The sequence below is a fragment of the Nyctereutes procyonoides genome, unplaced genomic scaffold (assembly GCF_905146905.1).
Source record: "Nyctereutes procyonoides isolate TBG_1078 unplaced genomic scaffold, NYPRO_anot_genome, whole genome shotgun sequence".
Classification (NCBI taxonomy): Eukaryota; Metazoa; Chordata; class Mammalia; order Carnivora; family Canidae; genus Nyctereutes; species Nyctereutes procyonoides.
This window is the reverse complement of record NW_026575146.1, coordinates 79,987,239-80,010,605: the sequence shown is the minus strand read 5'-3', so window position 1 is coordinate 80,010,605 and position 23,367 is coordinate 79,987,239.

The window sequence follows — 23,367 nt, the reverse complement described above, 5'->3', positions numbered from 1 at the left end:
CTGACTGCTTAATTAGGAATTGGCTTCCCGGCAGCCGGGCAGCCGGGGTGGCTCAGCGGTTTAGCGCCGCCTTCAGCCCAGGGCCTGATCCTGGAGACCAGGGATCGAGTCCCATGTTGGGCTCCCTGCATGGATCCTGCTTCTCCCTCTTCCTGTGTCTCTGCCCCCTCTCTCTCTCTCTCTCTCTCTCTCTCTCCCCCTTGTGTCTCTCATGAATAAATAAATAAAATCTTCTTTTAAAAAAAAAGGAATTGGCTTCCACTGCCATGTTCAGGAAAGCAGCACAACTGGGAATCTGTCCCAGGGATGAGACAACTGCCATCAGGAAATAGCTACGATCAGGGGCACTTGGGTGGCTTTGTCGGTTAAGCATCTGCCTTTGGCTCAGGTCAGGATCCCAGGGTCCTGGGATCAAGCCCGTCAGGGTCCCTGGGTGCTGAGCAGGGAGCCTGCTTCTCCCTCTCCCTCTGCCTGTCATTCCCCCTTCATGTGATTACTCTCTCTCTCTCTCTCTCTCTCTCTCTGTCAAGTAAATAAGTAAAATCTTTGCGGGGGGGGGGGAAGGAAATGGCTGGGATCAGAAAGACCATCACAGAAAAGTATCTCCTTCCATGATGGTGGAGCCACGGAAGAGTGGTTTCTACCTCACATCCACCATCGATTCAAATCTTGTGTGAGTGCCTCTAATTGGACAAACCCAAATGTAGGGCAGACCTTGGCTGCAGGGCAGTCTGAAAAATGGGAATGTGTAGCCTTCTCACCTCTGTAGGTAGCAAGGCACTCAAGAGGGGAGTTGACATGGATGCTGAGCACCAACCCACCACATTCAAGACAAGTTTCCCAACTATTAATAGGAGGCACAAGGAGATCCTTTCATCCCCTCCTTACCCTGAATGTCTCTGTGTCTCCATAAGATGCCTGGAACTTCAACAGCCATTTTGGGACCATGAGGTTCTGACATCAAGCCAATGCCCTAAGAGAGGCAGTTCAGAGAAATGGAAGGAATCTAAGCCCTCCATACTTCCTTTTTAAAAATGTATTATTAATTTTTATTCAAGTATAATTAATACACAGTGTTATATTAGTTTCAGGTGTACGACATCACGATTCAACAATTCTATACATCTTTTCAGTGCTCATCCAGGTAAGTATATTCTTAATCCTCTTTATTTGTTTCACCCATCTCCCTTCCATACTTCCTTGACCTTCTAAAACACACTATCCACCCCCCGGAGCCACCTACATTTAGATTCCTTAATTGTAACAAAATGTATTATCTGTAATGCTTAAGCCCAGGTAAGACAGGGGTTTGGTTTGGTTAAAGATTTTATTGATTTATTTGAGAGAGAGAGAGAGAGAACAAGCAGGGAGGAGGCGCAGAAGGAGAGAGAGAAACAGACTCCCCACTGAGCCGAGAGCCAGATGTGGGGCTCGATCCCAGAACGCTGGGATTAGGACCTGAGCCGAAGGCAGAAGCTTAATCATCTGAGCCGCTCGAGTGCCCCAAGATAGGGTTTTTAGTTACTTGCATCCAAAGCATCCTGGTGACCTGATACAGGCATACTTTCTGTCTGGAAATAGAAGGGCCTCATACCAAAATAGATGTGTGTCCCTGCACTGGTCACTGAGACAATGTTGCGAAGACCTTGTCCTTATGGAACTTTGGATATTTGTCTTCACCTCTTACAATTTAACTAGATCATGTCTTCCTCTGAGAAGCCCTCACTGGACCCACGTAAGTCACTCTGCTTTTCTTCCTCCACACTTTGCATATGACACTTACCATGTGTGTGGGCTCTTTGTTAATGGTGGCCTCTGAGCCCTTCCTTAGAGGGCTGGGAGACTAGCCCACATTGTATTCCAGTATCAAGGGCCAAGGCCTAGACTCTATAGATGTTAGGAAAATATGATCAATGAATGAAGGAATGATCCAACAACTATTGTGAAGTCATCACCCCTGAGCTGGGACATTACCTTGGAGGACCCCTCAGAAGAGAGCATCCAATTGCCCTGAGACTCCAGTCATCATCAAGAAATGTACCCTTGCGGCACCTGGCAGGCTTAGGTGGTAGAGGGTATGACTCTACCATACCCTCTATACCACATCTCTGGGTTGTGGATTCAAGTCCCATGTTAGGCATAGAGCTTACTTTAAAAAAATGTCCTCTCAAAGTACTTCATCCACTTATTCAGTAAACATCTACTGAGTACCTAGTACTCTGTGGTAGGTCCTGTACTGGGTGACAATGGAACACAGTGATGACCAAGAGAGCCCAGGTCCGGCCCGCACTGAATTCAGTTGATTTGAAACTTTCCAGTACTTGGTATTTTCTGTCTTTCTGATTTTAAAGGTATTTTTTTCTTTTAATCCTTGAGGGACGCAGAGAGGCAGAGACAGAGGCAGAGGAGAAGCAGGCTCCCCGCAGGGAGCCGATATAGGACTCAATCCCAGGACCCCAGGATCAGCCCCTAGCCAAAGGCAGATGCTCAACCACTGAGTCACCCAGGTGCCTCTGTCTTTCTGAGTTTAGTCATTCAACTGGGTGAGTAATGGTATCTCATTGTGATTGTGTTTTTATTTTTTTCTTATTGTGGTTTTCTTTTTTTCTCTTTAAGATTTTATTTATCCATTCAAGAGAGACACAGAGAGAGAGAAGCAAAGACCAAGGCAGAGGGAGAAGCAGGCTCCCTGCGGGGATCCCGATGCTGGATGCCATCCTAGGACCGCAGGATCACTCCCGGAACTCAAGGCAGACGCTCAAACAGTGAGCCACCCAGGCGCCCCATCATTGTGATTTTCATTTGCATTTCTCTAGTGACTAATGATGACGAGCACGGTTTCATTTTCTTCTTCGCAATCCACATAACTTCTTTTTGGAGAAGTGTCTGTTCCACAACTTTGCCCATTTTTATCGGGTTATTTGTCTTACTCTTGAGTTGCAAGTTTTAAAAAAATATATTCTGGATGGAAGGCCATTATCAGATCATCGTTTGGCAAATGTTTTCTCCCCATCTATGGCTTATCTTTTCATATCCTCACCTTGCCTAGTTTTCATATATGGCTTTACTGAGGTATAGCTGACATGTAATAAATCGCATATATTTATTGGGTAAGTTTGCAACTTGATTAATGTTGACATATGAATACATCTGTGAAGTCATCACCACAGTCAAGATAATAACCATGTCCATCAGCCCCTAAAGTTATCTCTACCATGTTGTAACTCATCCTTCTTACACTTTCTTGGTTATTAAGCACTCCCAAAATAAGTCAGCAAAGTGTCATGTATACTCTATGATTATATTTATAGGCCACTCTGGAAAAAGCAGAACAATAGGGCTAGAAGACAGCACACTGCCAGGGCATGTCCCAGTTTGGCCTGCACTGGCCCTAAAAACCTCTTGGGCTGGGCTGGTCTCTGCAGGCTGATGGTGACAAACACAGAAATCATCCTGCAGGGTTAGTGCCCATCTGGGAGTCTTTTCCTCTTATTTTATTAGTTTTCTATTGCTGCCCTAACAGATGACCACAAATTTAGCAGTTTATTTATTTTATTTTAAGTAGGCTCCATGCCCAATGTAGGGCTCAAACTCACAACTCTGAGATTAAGAGTCACATGCTCCACCAACTGAGCCAGACAGGTACCCCAAATCTAGCAGTTTATTTATTTAGTTTTAATATTTTATTTATTTATTCATGAGAGACACACAGAGAGAGACAGAGACACACAGGCAGAGGGAGAAGCAGGCTCCTTCACTGCAGGGGGCCAGATGCGAGACTCGATCCCTGGACCCCAGGATCATGACCTGAGCCAAAGGCAGATGCTCAACCACTGAATCACCCAGGTGCCCCCCAAATCTAGCATTTTTTAAAGATTTAATATATTTATTCATGAGAGATGAATGGAGAGAGGCAGAGGTATAGGCAGAGGGAGAAACAGGCTCCCCTTGGGGGCCTAATGTGGGACTTGATCCCAGGACTCTGGGGTCACAACCTGTGCTGAAGGCATACACTTAACTGACTGAGCCCCAGGCACCCTGAGATTTATTTTTTTAAAGATTTTATTTATTTATTCATAAGAGACACACAGAGAGAGAGGCAGAGACACAGGCAGAGGGAGAAGCAGGCTCCTTCTCTACAGGGGGCCGGATGCGGACTCCATCCCAGGACTCCGGAATCAGGCCCTGAGCCAAATGCAGACGCTCAACAGCTGAGCCACCCGGGCATCCCTATTTATTTATTTTAAAGAGAGAACGTGAGGATGAAAGTCAGAGGGACAGGGAGAGAGAGAACCTTAAGCAGACTCGTGTTGAGCACAGAGCCCGAGACAGGACTCATCTCCTGACCCGGAGATCAGGACCCAAGCCGAAACCAAGAGTTTTGCTTGACAGCCATCCAGGTGCCTCATTGTCTTTTGGTTTTCTTAACAGTGACTTTCTTTTTTTTTTTTTTTTTTTTAACAGTGTCTTTCAAGAGAGAAAGTTTTTCTTTTCAGTGCATTTCAGGTTATCAATATTTTCTTCTATAGTTTGTGCTTTCTGTGTCCCATCTAAGAAATTCTTATCCCAAAATCACAAGGATTTATTTTTCCTAGAAACTTCATAGTTTTAAATTTTACATTGAAGCCTATGATTCCTTTTGAGTTAATTTTTGTACATCGAGTGACAGGCCATGATGAGTTTTATTGGCTTGTTTGCATGAGGATGTTCAATTATTTCACCTTTCATTTCCATCACAATTCCTTGGCACCTTTTGCAAAAATCAATTGACCACATATGTGTGAGTTTCGGGACTCTGTTCTGTTCCCTTGATCTACCTATCTATCCTTCGCCAATACTACGCTATTGTCTTGATATCACTAGCTTTATCATAAGTCTAGAAATCAGATGGTGTGGGTCTTCCATTTCTTTTTCTTTTCAAAGAAAAGAAATAAATTTAGGTATTTGCCTGTCATTTTCCTAAATTAAAAAAAGCCTCCTCTGATTCTGATTCGGATTTCATGGAATCTGTAGGTCAATTGAGTAAGAATTGACAGCTTGACAATTTTGAAGCTTCCAACCTATGAAAATGATATATTTATCTTCTGTGATTTCTCTCATTAATATTAGCTTTCAGCATATTCTGTTACATTTTTTCCCAAATATTTTGCACATATTCTGTTACATTTGTTCCCAAATATTTTGTGTTTTTATTGTAAATATCATTTGTAAATTTTCAGTGTCTAATTATTCATTGGTAGCATATAGAATTATAGGTGACTTTTCAATAATGACCTTGTTTCTGGGATCCCTGGGTGGCGCAGCGGTTTGGCGCCTGCCTTTGGCCCAGGGCGCGATCCTGGAGACCCGGGATCGAATCCCACATCGGGCTCCCGGTGCATGGAGCCTGCTTCTCCCTCTGCCTATGTCTCTGCCTCTCTCTCTCCCTCTGTAAGTATCATAAATAAATAAAAATTTTAAAAAATGACCTTGTTTCCTTTTTTATTTTTATTTTTTTATTTTTTAAATATTTTATTTATTTATTCATGATAGACACAGAGATTGAGAGAGAGAGAGAGACAGAGACACAGGCAGAGGGAGAAGCAGGCTCCATTCAGGGAGCCTGAGGTGGGACTCGATCCCGGGACTCCAGGATCACACCCCAGGCTGAAGGCAGCGCTAAACCGCTGAGCCACCGGGGCTGCCCTTGTTTCCTTTTTTAAAAAAGATTTTATTCATTTATTCATGAGAGACACAGAGAGAGAGAGAGGCAGAGACACAGGCAGAGGGAGAAGCAGGCTCCATGCAGGGAGCCTGATGCGGGACTCGATCCCGGGACTCCAGGATCACACCCTGGGCCAAAGGAAGGCGTTAAACCGCTGAGCCACCCAGGGATCCCCATGACTTTGCTTCCTGTGACATCATTAAATTTACCAATTCCAGTAGTTGGATTTTTTTTTTTTTTTTGTAGATCCTTTAGGATTTTCAATGTAGCCAATCAGGCTGTCTGTGATTAAAGACAATTTTATTTCTTCCTTTCCAAGATGAATGCCTTTTGTTTCTTCTTGCTTTCTGCATCGACTAGAAACTTCAGCAAAATATTGAATAGGATGGTGAAAGTGGACATCCTGGCATTATTCTCAAACTTATGGGAAAATATTCATCCTTCCACTATTAAGTATGATACTAACTTTCTCTTATCTATTTTCCCTTCCTTGGATGTGGAAATTATGCCTGGAGTTATGACAGCTGTTTTACCACCAATGAGAGAAAGACCAAGAAAGTCTATTTTTACATTGTTGAGCCACTAAAGTAAAGCAGTCATCTTGAAATGCGTTGTTATGTGAGAAAAAGAAAATTCTGATTTGGGGATATTCTGTTTCTTGCAGCCTAAGGTATTCCCAAAGTGATATATAGTCAGTAGTTGCCCAGGATAGGTGTAGGGCATTAACTCACAGCCAGGTAATTTGGGGTTGACCAGATGTCCAGAATCAAATGCCTATTTCAAATTTTCAGAGTTTCTGACACTGTTAGGCTCTTTATATGGTTGAAGAAAGAGATAAAAAATTTAACCAACTTATTCTGGCTACACGTGGATTGTTCTGTCTGAGCAAACTCTAGAGTTAACTGACATGCCCCACCCTTCCCAGCATCAGAAAAGGCAAGTCTGGGGCGCCTGGGTGGTTCAGTCAGCTAAGTGTCTCACTCTTGGTTTCAGCTCAAGTCCTGATCTCAGGGTCCTGAGATAGAGCCCCGCATCAGGCTCTGTGCTCAACATGGAATCTGCTTGATATTCTCTCTCCCTCTCCCTCTGTCCCTCCTGCTTGTTGTCTCTCTCTCTCTCTCTCTCACACACACACACACACACACACATACACATACACACACATAAATAAACAAATAAATCTTAAAAAAAAAAAAAGGACAGGGGATGCCTGGGTGGCTCAGTGGTTGAATGTCTGCTTTCGGCTCAGGGTGTGATACTGGAGTCCCAGGATCAAGTCCCACATCGGGCTCCCCACAGGAAGCCTGCTTCTCCCTCTGCCTATGTCTCTGCCTCTTTCTGTGTCTCTCATGAATAAATAAATAAAAATCTTTGGGGGGAAAAAAAGGAAGGACGTCCCATGAGGGCAATCTGCATTTCTGTCTTCTCATCTACCCCACAACCTGCTACCTCTTCTGGTCAACCTGGATTTGCACAAATTTACCTCAACCTCTCAATCTCCTACATTCACCTCAGTCCCTTTCTCAACCCCTACAATCTGGCACCCAGCCTTAACAACCCACCACAACTTCCAGTGGTAATGTTTGGGAAGCCTTTTATTTGATGAGATGAGAACAAATAATGGGTCAAGTGGCATCCTTTCCAATCTCCTACTGTGTCATCCTGAATTGTAGAAGCTGGGATGCTAAAAACATTTTCCTAACTCCCTTTTCAGTTCTGGATGCAGATGATGATCTGCTAACTAGGTGCATTCACAGAGATTTGAAAGGGAGAAGTGAGGTGCAGGGCTTCCAACTGCTGTTTTGATTTTGTTCTAGAGCAGCATCCCCAGTTTCAAGATTCATAGATGACAAGAGGCAGTGGGACAAGTTCATGATTGCTGAGTCCCAGCCACAAGGCACATTCTTGAAGTCAACAGTTCCACTAATAACCTCATGATCCCGCATCTTCTTGTAACTGTAGCAGAGTTACTCATCAGGGTTCGGTCAGGAAAATAGAACCGCTTTATATATTTCAAGTAACAGGGTTTAAATTCAGAGATTTGGTCTCACGGGTGTTTGGAAGGCTGACTGAGAAAAAAAAAAAAGAGACATCAGTGTAACCCAATATCAGCAGTGGAATAAAACAGCTATCACCTCTAGCACTGAAGAAACAAAGAATATAGATGGTACTCCCAGAATCCAGGATCTTTGCAACAAGGCCCCACTGGATGTATTCTCAGATCATCAAGACCTGGTTTTGGAACCTCCAAACCTCCAAGGAGGCACCAGGCCACTCATGCTCCAACTTCTGAAGGGAGCTCCCTGCAGCAGGTGCCCAGGCTCTGAGCTGAGGTTCTGTGACCACCAAAGATACATTCCATGAAGCTGGTTCTTGGACCATTTAGGGTGCACAGCATATTGGACTATTGGTGTGTTTTAGGGGCTACAGAGCAGCTAGTACTAAGAATGCTGCAATATTCCAGCTGGAGCTAGAACTGTCCATTGTGTAGTGGATGCCATGATAAATGATGCAGATCCCCATTCAAGAATGAAGAACTTACTTCTCCAGATGCCAGGAGGGCTTAAATGTCAGCTGTCCTTGGGAATCTCCTGAGGTGAAGAAAACTGCTTCACCTAAACTCACACCTCCTCCAGGGGCAGCCTGCATCCGATGACTGGTAAATGTGGGAGTCTAAGGACCCAGATCGCTCATCCCAACTCAAAACAATTCTGAAAGACCATTCAGAGCTGCCACAAGGTGGGGGGGCAGTCTTTGTTGGGAATATATCACACCTCCACATCCCCCCTGCCCAATCCTGCTACTTTTCTCCTCCCTCCCACAGCTGTTGATCCTGGGATCCTCCCCCAGTCTTCTATCTAGAACCCCAGCTGCTCCTGGAAGGATGCTGATCTGAACTAGAAGTGAGAAGAATGTTCCTGTTCCTTCTCCTCTCATTGGTAGAGCTTAATCAGAAGACAGCAAAGAATCCAGGAAAATGCAGTTTGCAAGTTTTCTGCCCTATAATCATGGAGCATGGAATACACATAGAGTAGAGGGAAATGAGCTTGGGGCTGAAACTATAGAAGAATAATCAGTCCTCAATTTGCTTCTGAAATCAATAGTCCCACAATAGTCCCTTGAATTCCCTGATTATGGGAGAAATAGCAGCTCTCTGGTGGGCAAGCTCTGCAGCATTTGTTGGAGGGTCATTCCTGGACACCAACCCTACAGCTTTCTTCTCCAAGCCTTTAAGTGGTTTTATAGGTGTATTAGTCAGGGTTCTCCAGAGAAACGGAAACAATAGGAGATCTATAGATATAGAGATATTAATATATATAATTATCATATATTATTGTGATGTGTTATATATATAGATAAATAAATAAATATATACACACACACACACACATACATGGAGAGAGGTTTATTTTAAGGAATCAGCTCATGCAATTATGGAAGCTGGCAAATCCAAAATCTGCAGGGTGAACTGGAAAACTGGATACCCTGGGAAGAGACAAGGTTGTAGTTCAAGTCCAAAAACTATCTGCTGGGAGAATTTTCTCTTGCTCAGGGGAGGCCAGTCTTTTGTTCTATTCGGGCCTTTGATTGAATGAGGCCCTCCCACGTCATGGAGAACAATCTGCTTTACTCAAAAGTCCGTGGATTTAAATGTTAATCTCATCCAAAAACACCCTCACAGAAACATCGGAATCATGTTTGGCCAAATGTCTGGGCACCATGGCCCAGCCAAGCTGACACATAAAATTAACCATCACAGTAAGTTCCTAAATCTTACTATAAGCCCCCTTTTGTTTAGAGCAGTTTATTCCTCCTACAAATGAACCATGGCTGATATAAATATCAGTCTTTTTGCAAGATATCTGTTAGCCACTTCAAAGTCTTTCTCTTTGCAAAGTCTCTTTGTTGAAGTTGAAGAGTCAGAAAGATAACCTGGCGTGAGATCACTTGGATTCAGGTCCCAGATCTGCCACTTACTAGGTATATGTGACTTTGATCAAATCATTTCACCTCTCTGTACATCACTTTCCTCTGAAATAAGATAGACAAAAATAGCACCTAGCTCATAAGGTTATTGAAAATATAGGTATTTAATATATGTAAACCACTTACAATAATTCTTGGCACATCATCAATGTTCAGTAAACGTTAGCTATCATTCCCATCATCACCATCTGTGGTCCCGAAGCTTTGTCAGCCACTCAAGCTTAATGATTTCCCCAAACACTAGGATAGGGACTCTCGGCCAGTCTTTCCAAGAAATTCTAAGTCAGGGGAGGGAAAATAGGAATAAGGAAGGGAGGAAGGGAACTGAGACAGGCCAATAGATCCAAGCTGTGGGGGAATCTAGCCCCGAAACCAATTCAAGGCAGGGAAAAAAAGCAAGAGAAACTTATTTCTACATTATTGTCAGAGAACACCCAAGAGCTGAAAATTTTTCTATCCATGAAAATCCAGGTTGTTTGTACTTGAACCAGAACTGACATTTCAAAATCTGCAAGGCATTTTGGCAACACCAATGGAATAATTGATTCAAAAAGGGACCATCAATCAATTTTCATCCTTTGGGTGAAGAGATATTGAGGGAAAAGATACTCACACAGTCTCCAGTATCATTCCACAGATGACTTATTAATTAGAAGGAAGGAAAGAAACCTTCACAAGGGTGAAATCTGGCAGACTTCACCTTAACCCAATCACCAAAAAGGAGACAAACTGAAATTATGTTCCTCAGGATGTGGTGCATTGAGGGCACAATGCCGTCTCTGAATTATTCTTGGCAAAAAAATGTTTAACCTCGGATCCCTGGGTGGCGCAGCGGTTCAGCTCCTGCCTTTGGCCCAGGGCGCGATCCTGGAGACCCCGGATCGAATCCCACGTCGGGCTCCCGGTGCATGGAGCCTGCTTCTCCCTCTGCCTATGTCTCTGCCTCTCTCTCCCTCTCTCTCTCTGTGTGTGACTATCATAAAAAAAAAATGTTTAACCTGAATTTAAATCATGAAGAAACAATCAGACAAATCTAAGCCAAAATATTCTATACAACAACCAGCTTTGGACTTTTCAAAAACATCAATGTCATAAGAGAATAAAACAAAACAAGAAGTCTGGTGCGCCTGGGTGGCTCAAGGGATTGAGTGTCTGCCTTTGGCTCAGGTCATGATCCCAGGGTCCTAGGATCAAGTCCTGTGTCAGGCTCCCTGCAGAGAACCTGCTTCTCCCTCTGCCTATGTCCCTGCCTCTCTCTCTCTGTCTCTCATGAATAAATAAATAAAATCTTAAAAACAAAAACAAAACAAGAAGGCTGTAGAGATGCTCCAGACCAGAGGACAGAAAGAGACATGTCATCAACATCTAAACACAATGCATGGTCCTTGATTGGATTGGATCCTGGATTTGAAACTATATATATATTTAAAGAACAAAGATATTATTGATATCACTGGATAAATTTGAATATGGAGTGCATACTAAATAATATAGTGTTCATCCTGTTACCATAATGTTAAAATTTTGGAATATTGTGATTCATGTCAGAGAATGTCCTTGATTTGAGGAGATTCATAGGAAGTATTTAGGTGTAAAGTACTGTGATATCTGCAATTACTTTCAAGTGGGAGAGAGAGAGAAAGGGAGGTAAAATGTTAACACTGGTGAATCTAGGGGAAAGGCGTAGGAATGTCATTGTACCTACTATTATCGCTTTTCAGCAAGGGTGCAAAATTTCAAAATAATATATTGGAGGCAAATCAATAACTCTATCTTAAAACTTTTACCATGTTTCAAACAATTATAAGGTTTTTTCCTACTCCTTGGGGTCTTAGCCAGAGGTACATTCTAGTGGGAAGTGCATCTCAACCTGCCATTTCTGCTGTTCTCCACATTGGCAACCTCACCATCCCGCCAGAGGTGTGTGGCAAGGACCACTAAGGGCCCGGGCTGTACCCATTCTCCACTTAGCAACAGAGTACTGATTTAATTGCAGATGGCAATGATCCCAGCTAAAATATATTTACCAGCCTTCCTTGCAGCTTTCTAAAGGGAATAGACAGCTGGCAGTTGCCCTTCATCCCCTTTACTCCTCCCGTGAAATTGTCACTTTGAACTTGCCCTGGGCTGCAGGAGCCACAATGAACAAAGGAATGACCTGTAAAATGGAATCTTTGTTGAAATACAAGTTGAAGTTATGATTAAAAATGCCAGGCATTGGGGCGCCTGGGTGGCTCAGTTGGTTGGGCATCCGACTCTTGATTTCGGCTCAGGTCATGGTCTCAGGGTTGTGAGCATTGGGCTGGATAAGATAAGATAAGATAAGTAAGATAAGAGTGACTATAAAGATGGAAAGATGGAAATTCTAAAGGGTACCCTAGGTCTAAGAAGGAGTACCCAAGGAAACACAAACTTCAAGCGGGGGGTGTTCCCCCCCACTGGATGGTGGGGAAGTTCTCTGGGTCACCAGGGTCAGAGCTGGTCAACAGTCATGATGTGGGCAGAAACAGCACTCTGGGAGCACACAAGCCAAGGCTGGTGAGTGACTGCACAGAGGGAGTTAAGGGGTTGTGAAGGTGCCTATGGAGCTGGGAGCTAAACAGAACACCATCAGCAGGGTCTGGCATACTGCTGTGTGTGGTAAGGTCAAGGCAGCTCCAGGCCAGGAGTATGGGATGAGGATTGTGTCATCAGGTCACTAGACACTCAGCCCCACAACCCTCATCCTAACCCGTCCTACTCCCCAGCATACACAAGCTCAGGGCAGAAGGCAGGGTGTGAAAGCAGCAACCTGTCCAGGCACAGCCTAAGCCAGCTGAGGCTCCCAGATACCCTACTGCCACCCAAGTTTCCAGAAGCTAGAGATAGCTGTCCCCTGCAGTAATGTGGCCAGGAGAAACCAAGCTGGACCAAGCAGTGAAGAGAAAAGAAACCTAGCAACTAGAAGCAAGATAGGTAACCCCTTTGCCAGGCTGAACAACTTCCTGGCTGGCCAAGGAGAAATACTAAGACCCAGCTCCATCATCAAAGAGCAGGCAAAAATAGTGGATTTGGAGCCAAGAAGCAATAAACTTAAAACTTATACAAATATTCTCTCCCATATTTTGGTAATTTGGTAATTTTGCCAATTTGGTAATTGATTGGAAAGGCCCAGCTTTCCTCAGGTAGAAGCCAAACAACTCACACCTCCAGATTCTCTTTCTCCTAAGAAGTATTTCTGGAGACATATGATCTGGGCTCCACCAATCAGATGCATCTAGGTCAGCTTGGGTTCAAAAGTGAGCCACAATACCCAAAAGAAATGAAAACATATACCACACAAAAACTTGAACAAATGTTCACGGCAGCATTATTCATAATAATAGCCAACGAGTGGAAACAACCCAAAAGTCCACCAAATGATGTGTGGATAAACAAAATGTGGTATATCCATAGGATGGAATACTGTATCAGCCATAATGAGGTACTGATATGTTCTATTACATTAAGTTAAGCCAGACACAGACATACTATATGATTCTATTTGTATGAAATGTCTAGAATGGGAAAATCCATAGAGATGAAAGTAGATTAGTGGTTGCCTAGGGCTGTGTAGGGAAAAGGGGTTGGGAGAAAATGAAGAGTGAAGGCTAAAGCATATGGGATTTCTTTGGGAGTTGATGAAATGTTCTAAAATTGATGGCTTTGCAATTCTGTGAATATATTAAAAATCCATGAAATTGTACACTTGAAATGGGTGAATTACATGGTATGCGACTTATATCTTGATAAAGTGGTCACCAAAAAACATATACTATGATGTCAGATAGGGCTAGGGAGTATGAAATACATGAGACCAACCCAAGTCTGAAGCCTTTGCCACTTATAAATCGTTTGACCTTGGGCACCTGGGTGGCTCAGTCAGTTAAGTGTCTGACTCTTTTTTTTTTTTTTAGTGTCTGACTCTTGATTTCAGTTTAGGTCATGATCTCAGGGTCCTGAGATTGAGCCCTGCGTCAGGCTCCACACTCAGTGTGGAGTCTGCTTGAGATTCTTTCTCTCCCTTTCCCCTCCCCGACTTCTGCTCTAAATAAATAGATAAATAAATAAATAAAATATTTTTTTAAATTTTTATTTATTTATGATAGTCACACACAGAGAGAGAGAGAGAAGCAGAGACATAGGCAGAGGGAGAAGCAGGCTCCATGCACCGGGAGCCCGATGTGGGATTCGATCCTGGGTCTCCAGGATCGCGCCCTGGGCCAAAGGCAGGCGCCAAACCGCTGCGCCACCCAGGGATCCCTAAATAAAATATTTTTAAAAAATAAAAACAAATGGTTTGACTTGATTGAATTGCCTCGCCTTACCAATCCTCCATTTCTTCATCTGTAAAATTGGAATGATAATAATATCTTCTTCATGTACTGATTGCAAGAACTAAATGAAGTCACTAACAGTAGCTGGGAAATAATAAGTGCTCAATAAATATTGGATTGTGTTCTTTAAAAAAAAGTGAACCACAGAGGAATTGGCTACAAATTGGAGAGCAGTCACCTGGTGGCCTCTGCAACAGAAGCCTCTAGTTCTTTGGGGAAGGTTGTGAAGGATGCTACCAGAGTCTGGTCCTGACAGAGATTCTAAGCAGCAGGTACAGGGCTCTTCCCCCCAGAGACCCTGTGGTGCAGTTAGGGATTTTTCTAGGTTATTAGCTTCATAATCTGCCTCTCTGCCCTCTCTGATAATCCGTGAACCTCTCAATGTCCTTATCACATGTCTTTGCTCAAACTATCCAGTTGGATCCTGTTGTATGGAACTAAGAGCCTGACACCTATAGGGAGAAAGGAGCTTGTTCAAGAGACAGCAGTGAAGCCATCTGGTAGAGGAGGGGGGTGAAGAGGTAGATGAGACCTCATCATCTTAGAAGGCCTGAAGGGGTGAGCCCTCAAAGGGCTTTGTTAGGCATGAGAGGTGATTTGAACAGAGCGGGGACATCATCTCTGGCTGTATGTGGACAGTCACAGACTGGTGGGGAGGACCTGGGGGGATCAGGGAGGGGGCTGCTGTGATTGCCTGGGTAGAAGATATCCACAGACAGGGCAGGATGGGGATAAGAGGATCAGAAGTGGGTGAATTTGGAAATACTTTGGAAGTAGAGCCAGTGGGATTTGCTGATGAAAATATGGGAGAAAGACAGACAGAGTGGCAGAGACATAGAAAGGGAGAAAAAGAGGGAAAGAGAGATATGTCCAGGATGACTTGATGGTTGCAATGAAGCCTCAATTCATCAATACTGGAGAGGGTGATCATGAGGTGTCTGTATAATCACGGGTATAAAGCATTTTGCACATTTCATGTACTACTGTCATCCCTATTTACTATGGGGTGTGTTTGGGACAATGTATGCAAACCCATCATCTTTGTCCTGGGACCCCCCCAAAAAAACCCTCCATGTGTCTCCCGAGATTCCAAGAAATGCCTCTGCCATGTCCCAGTTTCTTTAAAAACTTCTGCCCCCTTACAGGAAAATAGGGCATGGACTCAAGATAACTTCCCTCTCTACCATCAGCTCCAAGGTTTTTATTTTGTTGTTGTTGTTGTTGTTGTTGTTTTTTTTTTAAGCTCCAAGGTTCTAAGGATTTACCAGTCCAGGAATCTTTTTTCAAAGAATTCCAGGCTCCCTTCTCTAGCCTCCTTTCAGTTTCTCTTTCAAATTCAATCTCCCATCTCTCACATCCTGGCCACTGCCCACCTGGTCTTCCAGTCCTGCCCAAACCCTGCCTGCAAATTCTAAATTCAGATGGTGCATTTGCTTCACTTATGTAAACTAGTATTGTCCCTCCAGCCAATCCAGTGGTTCATGGGCTTTGCTTGCTTTACAGTCATCTGGAGAACTCTCAAGATACAATTGTTTGAGCCACAGTCCCAGAGGTTCCCCTTAATGATTACACACTATTCAGTGGTTCTCAGACTTTAATAGACATTGGAATCACCTGGAAGTCTTGCTAGCACATAGATTGCTGGAACCTATTCCCAGAATCGCTGATTCTGTAGTTCAGACAATGAGCATCTCTGACAAGTTCCTAGGGGAAGTTGATGCTTTTGGTCCAAGAACCACACTTTGAGAATCCCTGCTCTACACCAAGAGGTAGTTAAAACCCTTGCTCCCAAGAGTGTGATCACAGATGATTGGCATCGCCTTGGGAGAGTGTTAGAAATGCAGAATCTCGGGCCCTATCCCCGACCTATGAATCAGAAACTGCATTTTAAAATCCTCAGGTGATTTGTACACTTGTTGAAAGTTTAAGGAGCATTAAGTTCAATCTCAGTTCTACCTATTATTAAGGTAGGGAGATTTGGGATCTGTGGATTTTTTAAAAAATTTTATTTATTTATTCACGAGAGACACAGAGAGAGAGGCAGAGACATAGTCAGAGAGAGAAGCAGGCTCCATGTAGGGAGCCTGATGTGGGACTCAATCCCGGGTCTCCAGGATCACACATTGGGCTGAAGGCGGCGCTAAACTGTTGACCACCAGGGCTGCCCTAACTGTGGGATTTGGAAGTGTCTTCTTGAAGCCTCAGTTTCCTCATGTGTAAAGTGGGGGTAACAGTAATCACTACTTCATAAGATCATAGTAAGCATTAAATGAGTTAACCCAAGTATAACAGTGCTTAGCATAAGATATGCACCAAATAAATGTTCGCTGGTTTTGTTGTTATTGTCAGCTCTTGTCAGCTCCCCAAGTTTTTCTAATATGCAGCCAAAGATAAGAAACACTAAGCAGGACTAAATCCTGCCCCTTGGGGCCCCAGGAGCTATGGATATGTAGATAAGCGTGGAAACAGAATGAAATTGAGATGCAGATACCAAGCTAGGGGCCAGAGCCCAAAAACAGCAGCAAAGTGCCACAGACTGCAACCCAAGAAATCAAAAGCTGAACCCAATGGGGGAAACTGAGACTCCAAGAAAAATCACACACACACACAGAAAAGAAGTAGCAATTGTTTGTTTCTACAGCTAGAAATTAGAGGCAAAGCTAGGTGAGGTTGACTTTCCTCTCCTGACCAACTATTCACCCATCCATCTACTCATCCATCCATCCATCCATCCATCCATCCACTCCAACTCATGGCCAATCCTGCCTCCCCTCTCCCTTCCATGTCCTTATCTCTTTAGTCCGTCCATCCAACAAGTAGGACCATAGGTCCAGTCCTGGTCCTGGTGACACCTTCAGGAGCCCACAAACCTGGGAAGAGGCTGCTGTATTGTGAGGTTCTCGTCATCAGGCATCAAGAGAAAGGGCTATCACCTTGGCAAATCTTCTTCATGGGGGTTACGAAGGCAAGCTCTGGGATTAGGCAAACCAGTATTTGAATCTGACTCCACCACCTACTAGGTTCTTGGCCTGAAACAGATGACTTGAGTTCACTGTGCCTGATCCCTCATCTGAAAAGTGGGATGTATTTTTTTTAATATTTTATTTATTTATTTGAGAGAGAGAGAATCTAAAGCAGACTCTGCACTGAATGCAGAACCCAATGTGGGGCTCGATCCCACGGACTGCAAGATCATGACCTGAGCCGAAACCCAGAGTCAGATACTTAACTGACTGAGCCACCCAGATGCCTCAAAAGGGGACATATTTAGTATAGTGGTTAGTATAAGGTAAACATTCGAATGTAGCCATCTATGATGGCTTATGATTTCCTGTCTGTCCTGCTGAAGGCTCAACTCTGTCACTCCCACTCCAGGCATGCCTCTCTCTGGTCCTCTGTGGACTCTCTCACAGAGCTCTTACTATTGCTCATCCTGTGGGTTGAGGCTCCTCCTGCCCTGCCACTGTCCTCAAAACCACTCCATGCTGAGGGATCAAAACAGTTAACACTTGGTCATCCTGGGCACAGAGTAGGGGCTCAGTAATATTTGATGAGAGAATGGATGAAAGAATTCTTAGGTACTTAGTGGTCCATGGCTCCCACCCTCCACAGGATCTGACACTGGGTACGCTGCAGCAAGTGAGGAGCTAGGGTTGCTTAAAGATACATGTGAGGGGCAAAGCTGAGCTGAACAGCGGGGTCAGGTGGAGGGAATAGGTGATTGGTGAGAAGGAGACCTACAAGCAGGCTGAACAGAAACCTGAGGACATTTACTTGAGTGGCCCAGATGGCAGACAGAGGCAAGGAGCAAGTCAGAGAGAAGGAGCAGAGTCCAATGGGAGCCTTAGCTCTCTGCCTCACCCGGTCCTGTCATCTGGCTCTCCTCATCAGCCTCTCTAACCTGTCCACCCTCACCTCTCTCCCTTTCCTAACTTGCCTTGGATTCTCTCACTCTCCTGTCCCAACACCCAGCCCCTCCCTACATTTAAGGTTCTCACCTGTTCTTATCCAGCAGTCCCTCCCTTCACCTGTCTTGCCTCCCTGTTCTCTCCTCAGTCACTCCTCACAGGTCTCCCCCTTTATCTTTAGTCCTCCACCTCTGTTGTTCTAATCTGTCCACCTTTACTTACTCTCCATTTGTCTCTTCTCTCATATCCTTTTTGCTGACAGGGGCTGCTTGTTTCCCACCCAGGACCCCTAAGTGGCCCTCAGGGCTTCTGGGTGCCCTGGAGTGAGGTCGGAGCTCTGGACCTCAGAGTGGGGATGAGACTTGGGAGGCAGCGGGATGTCTCAGACCTGCATGGAAGAGATGAGCAAGAGGTGGGGAGGAGGATATAGAAACAGCTGTGTAGAAGATGGAAGTCTACTGGGATTGGGATCTGGGGTGGAATGAGGTTCTACAGTAAGAGCTGAAAGCTGGTGGAGCCAATCCACCTCCTCCACCCTTAAGTGACCCAAAGTGCCCCTTTCTGCCCATGTCTCACTGTCTGCCCTTGAGAACGCACCCCTGTGTTTTCTCTCAGGGTCTCCTCCCCCACCGACACTGCAGTGGGGGTCCTGAGAGACACAGCGAATCCAAGGTGTCACCATGTGAAGGATGGGCAATGGGAGTGGGGTTGAGACCCCACTCAGGGTCCCCTGATGCAGCTCTTCTCACCCCCACGTGGAACCTGTGTCCTGTATCCCTTCACCCAGACCTACCCAGACCACCCAGGTCGAGTTTGGCCATTTTCAGGACCATTGCAAAGCAAGAAAGGCAAATTGCAGGAAAATGTATTCCATATGATTGACACCACTTTTGTAAAAGTAACAACAAGAGTAAGTGGCATGAACCTGCATTTGCTAGAAGTATAGAGAAAGCTGTGAGTTAACAATGGTTATCTTAGGGAGTTCGAGCGGGAAACGGAGGGGTGGAGAGGGAAGTAAGAAAGAAATGGAAATAATATCAGCTGAATGGAAAAACAAGCATGGGATCATTTTTTTCTTTTAGTACATTTTTATCAACTTTAACTTGATTTTTTTTTATTTTAAATACTGAAAACTTATAAGAAGTTGTAAAAATACTTCAGAGAAGTTTCCCGAATCCATCATGTAACTATAGCCCACTCTCAAAACTAGGAACCTGACATTGTCACAATACAATTAACTAGATTACAGACCTTACTGGGACTTCAGCTGTCAAATGCATTCATTTCTTTTTTGTATGTTTTTGTGTATGATTCAGTGACATTTTATCACATGTATAAATAAACATCACAATCAAGATATAAAGATATCTTCTCACTCTGAAGAAACACCCAAGGGCCACCCCTTTACAGTCACACCATCCATCTGCTCTTACCCCTGACAACTCCCAATCTGTTCTTCATCTCTATACTCTTGTTGTTGTAAGAATGTTATATAAATGGAATTATATAGCATGTAACATTTTGAGATTGGCTTTCTTCATTCAGTACAATATTCTTAAAAGCCATCCAACTTGTGTGCCTCTCTAGTCCCTTCCTTTTTATTGCTGCATACTATTCCATTGTAAAGATGTGTCAATAATGGAATACTTAGCTGTTCACCTGTTGAAGGAAAAGTGGATTGTTTCTAGCTTGGGGTTACTATAAATTACTAATATCAAATAGTTTAGCTAGTACTAAGAGTTTAATGAGCTATTAAAAGTGCCATAAGGGGTGGGGCACTTGGTTGGCTCAGTTGTAAGAGTATGTGACTCTTGATCTCTGGGTAAATGAGTTCAGACCCATATTAGGCATGGAGCGTACTTTAAAAAAAAAAAGTGGGCAGTCGGGGTGGCTCAGCGGTTTAGCGCCACCTTTGGCCCTGGAGTGTGATCCTGGGGTCCCACGGCAGGCTCCCTGCATGGAGCCTGCTTCTCCCTCTGCCTGTGTCTCTGCCTCTCTCTCTCTCTCTGTCTCTCATGAATAAATAAATAAAATCTTTTTAAAAAGTGCTATGAATATTCATATTAGATTTTTGTGTCAACATTCATTTTTACTACTCCAGGATAAAATGCCCGTGAGTGTGATTATGGCGTATGCAGTATAAGTGTTTGTGTAACTTTTTAAGAAGCTGCCAACTGTTTTCTAGAGGGGCTGTACCATTTTACATTCCCACCAGCAATGTATGAGAGTTCCAGTTTCTTTGAATCCTCACCAGTATTTGGTCTAATCAGTATTTTTTTTAATAATGGTCTAATCAGTATTATTATACTTAGCCACACTAATAGGTGTGTAGTGGTTATTCACCATTTAATCTGCATTTCCCTAATGGTAAGCAATACTAACATCTTTTCTTTGCATTCATATGCCATCCAAATAGTCTTTTTAGTGAAATGTCAATGTCTTCTGTCGATTTTCTAATTGAATTTTTGGATTTTTTAAATTGATGAGTTTGAGAGTTTTTAAAAATGTATTTATTTTTAAAGAAAGAGGGAGAGAAGGTGAATATGAGAGGGAAGGAGAGAGAATCTCAAGTGGGCTCTGAACTGAGCATGGAGCCATACATGGGGCTCAATCCCATGACTCTGAGATCACCACTTGAGCCCAAACCAAGAGTCAAATGCTTAACCAACTGTGCCCCCCAGGTGCCCCTTGAGAGTTTTAAAAAATATTCTAGATACCAGTCCTTATCAGATATATAGTTTGCTAATATTTTCTAGTCAGTTACTTATTTTCTTGTCCTCTTAACAGTCTTTCACAGAGTAAGTTTTAATTTTGATAAAGTCTAATTGATCCTTTTCATTTTTTAAATTTTTTTATTTTTTATTTTTTTATATTTTATTTATTTATTCATGTCCTTTTCATTTTTTTAAAAGATCATGCTTTGAATGTCAAGTCTAAAAACTCTGTCAAACATACATATAGACCATTTACATTTAATGTAATTTTTAAAGATTTTATTTTATTTCATTATTATTTTTTAGAGAGAGTGTACATGAGCAGTGAGGAGGAGCAAGGGGAAAGGGAAAGAGAGAACCTCAAGCAGACTCCACACTCAGCACAGAGCCTGACAGGGGACTTGACCTCACAACCCTGAGATCATGACCTGGGCTGAAATCAAGAGTCAGACACTTAACCAACTGAGCCATCCAGGCACCCTTGACACTTAAGGTAATTATTAATATGATAGCACTGAAGTCTGCCATTTTTTTTCTGTTCCTTTTATTTTTCAATATTTGCTTTCCTTTCTCCTGTCTTCCTGTGAATTACCTGGGCAATTTTTAGTGTTTCGTTTTGTTTTATCATTGGTGATTTTGCATATGTCTCTTTGTGTAGGCTTTTTTAGTGGTTGCTCTAGGATTTCAATATACATATAAATATAACTTATCATGATGTTTTATTATTGACATTTTACCACTTCAAATGAAATTCAGAAATATTACTATTCAGGTCCCTTTACCCTCTCTGCTTTATACAGACTAATATATAATTAGTCTGTAGAAGTTATTCAGACTAATACATAACTATCTTAAATATCTCTTAAAATACATTGAGAATAACATCAGACAGTAGTATAATACTTTGCTTTCAAACATTCAACATTATTTTAAAAACTTCCAAGGAGAATAGTCTATTATATTTACTTATATACTTACCCATTCTATACACCTTTCTTCATTCTTGGTATTCTAAGTTTCCTTTGGTTTTCATTTTCTTTCTGTTTAAAGAATGTCAACAATTCTTTTAATACAAGTCTGCTGGTAACAAATTTTCCTAGTTTACTTCACTTAAAAATGCCTTTATTTCACCTTCTTTCCTAAAGAATATCTTCACTAAATAAAGAACTCTGTGTTAACAGTTCTTTTCTTTCAGCAGTTGAAAAATGTGCCACTTGGGGCGCTGGGTGGTTCAGTCAGTTAAGCATCTTGGCTCAGGTCATAATTCCAGGATCCTGAGATTGAGCCCTGCATTGGGCTCCCTGCTCAGTTTGAGTCTGCTTCTCCCTCTGCCCACCCCCCACTCCCCGGCTTGTGCGCGCTCTCTCTCAAATAAATACTTTTTTTTTTTTTAATGAAAACCGCCACTTTCTCCTGGCCTCCATGGATTCTGAAGAGAAATCTACCATCAGTCCAACAACTGTTGCCCTATAAAATGTTATGTGTCATTTCTCTTTGGTTCCTTTCTTTATTTCTTTTTTCAAATTCCAAAAAGTCATTATTATATACAGAGGGGAGGGGTTCAGTCCTTCTGGATTGCTGCATTCCTTGTGGCTTCTCAGACATTGCTCATTTCTTCTCTCTTTTCTCTTGGCATGGGTGTGTGTCTCCACCCTTTTCTTGAAGAACTTAAGACACAGTTGTCCTTGGAGACCTTGCGCAGCTCCATGGAACGTCACTCATATGGGTGAAACCATACAGCTCTCAAATCACATCCTGCATGAACATGGTGTGCTTGGTGGGGCGCCTGCGGCGGTGGCTATGCCTCGGCTTGCTCATATTCTTAATCACTTTGCTTGCATTGTTGAGGCCCTCTCCATAGGGTAGTGCAGAGCTGTGGCTGCTGCTCCTTGGTGGCTCCTGCAACAGAACGCTGGCTCCTAACAAGAGCCTTCGTCCTTAGTTTTCAGAAGTTTGATTATGATGTGGCTTTCTTTGCATTTATCCTATTTGGGATTTATTCAGCTTCTTGAATCTGTAGGTTTATGTAGTTACCAAATACGCAATATTTCAGCCATTATTTCTTCAAATATATATATACACATATTTTTTAAAGATTTTATTTATTAATGAGAGACACACACAGAGAGAGAAAGAGAGAGAGAGAGAGAGAGAGAGAGGCAGAGACACAGGCAGAAGGAGAAGTAGGCTCCATGCAGGGAGCCCAACATGGAACTCGATCCAGGGTCTCTGGGATCATGCCCTGGACTGAAGGCAGTGCTAAGCCGCTGAGCCACCTGGCCTGCCCTTTCTTCAAATATATATTTTTTAAGATTTTATTTATTTATTTGAGAGAGAGAGAGAATGCACAAGCAGGGGCAGCAGCAGAGGGAGAGGGAGAAGCATACTCCACACTGAGCAGGGAGCCCCATTTGGGCTCAATCCCAGGACTCTGAGATCATGACTCCAGCGGGAAGCAGAAGTTGAATCAGCTGAGCCACCCAAGTGCCCCAATTTTTTTTCTCTCTGTTCTCCTCCTGGAACTTCAATGATGTGAATATTAGATATTTTGTTATTGTCCCAAAAGTCCCTGAAGTTCCTTTTGTCTAAAGAGGTACCTTTTAAATTAAAAAAAAAATCTACTTATCTTTTGTGTAGACTTCGATCTATTTATTCCCTGTTGTTCAGAGTGGATGACTTCTTTTCTTTTCTTTTTAAAG